Raw genomic sequence first — 1,437 nt, 5'->3', positions numbered from 1 at the left:
TGGTGCAGCAGCACAGAAAGTTGAGAGTAGAGTTAATTGCTCTCGCCTACCGCGCATTCCATTTTTATGTTTAGTTGATTGCATATGCGACCGAAGTGCGCTAGCTCCCATCCAGTTGACATTGATGTTTTTTTTTTTTTTTTACAAACCGAACAATAAGCCTGCCGGTTATTCCCTACTGCAGGCCTGAGCCAGTCCTTAAATGCTGGGTCTTCCATCCAGCTGTCAGAAAACTTGCATTTGCCCATGACGACGACGATGGTTGTCTGGACTAGTCAACAATGTAAGCTAGCCAAGTATTTGAGATGTCGAACGACCACTGAATATGACGTCGGAATCAAACACAAAGTTGAGACTACACGAGGATCTTTGATTATGTGCCCCGATATGCTAAAGCCCGCATTTAAACGAACTACTGCAAACTTTAGCAGATAGCATTTCAATCAGAATAGGACACCACAGTCTGAAAAAATACCTATTTAAAAAAATAATACCTCTAAACCAAATTAAACACCTTTTAATGGCCTTAAACTTGTCGATTTTGATTAATCACTTTTTAAAACGTTGCGGACACCCTGATTAAGATGGAAGATGTTTACTTACAACTGTTTGCAAAGTCCTCAGCACTGCAAATGTACAACGTTATTCTTTGGTAGGACTTTCCAATAGCCTCCTTGTATTTCTGTACTGTGAAAGGGGTGTCCGTTCCTGGGATGCTTGTAACTTCCTTAGCATCAGGATATAATAAAACATGAGTACAATCTTCCATATCCTGGTTGAAATCTTTTTGCTTCTTTACAGCAGCAGCCAGCAATTGTTACGATGAGTACTGTGGTTGAATATCAACAGGAAGTGACTTCCCTCTCACAGGTTTAAGGGAGTCACCTTGCATCCTCATAACTCCAACATTAATCTTAAGGAAGAGAAGTAAATGAAATTAAAATTTTATTATTTGATCTGCACTGGTGACTGTATGTGAGCATACCTTTACTGGTTTATGTTCCATAGAGTTCTTGTTTTTAGAGTTCTGTGTTTTCCGAAAGAATGTCTTTCTTTCCCTCTCCTTTATTGCCCTAAATGTCATAAAGGACTGTACATGTAATGATGAACCTGATGAAAATAAAGTTAAAATATGGGAATTAGACATTACTTTTATTATTAAGCTCACTATTATTATTATTATGATTAGTCTTTTCTGCATGATATTTTAGAACAGATTTGCCGAGATGTCATGAATACAAGAATACAACTTTCTGTTCACCTGTACTAGTGCTAGGCTGTGGATCAGGAGGTGCAATAGGAGGGACATCAGGAGGGACATTGTTTGGCAGATCATTTAAAAAAACTGATGTTTCTGCCACACAGACAACAAAATGCAGGAGACGCCATCAGTGCAGAGCCGCAGAATGGACAATACATCTGTGGTGGTGGGGAAGA

General features: G+C 39.1%; 1 protein-coding gene and 1 long non-coding RNA gene across 3 annotated transcripts in view; one reads left to right on the top strand and one right to left on the bottom strand.

Moving 5' to 3' along the window:
• pacsin1a (protein kinase C and casein kinase substrate in neurons 1a) overlaps positions 1-1,437 on the top strand; it is a 36,749-nt gene that overhangs the window by 4,293 nt on the left and 31,019 nt on the right. The window lies entirely within an intron of this gene.
• Positions 128-1,425, bottom strand: LOC109966052 (uncharacterized). The gene is made up of 3 exons (XR_002275717.1): positions 1,262-1,425; positions 986-1,110; positions 128-913 (listed from the first exon to the last, which is right to left on the bottom strand). It is a non-coding gene; the product is annotated as an uncharacterized LOC109966052 (long non-coding RNA).

This window comes from Monopterus albus, unplaced genomic scaffold (genome assembly GCF_001952655.1).
Source record: "Monopterus albus unplaced genomic scaffold, M_albus_1.0 scaffold106.1, whole genome shotgun sequence".
In the NCBI taxonomy this organism is placed as follows: Eukaryota; Metazoa; Chordata; class Actinopteri; order Synbranchiformes; family Synbranchidae; genus Monopterus; species Monopterus albus.
This window is presented reverse-complemented; position numbering and strand designations above follow the sequence as displayed.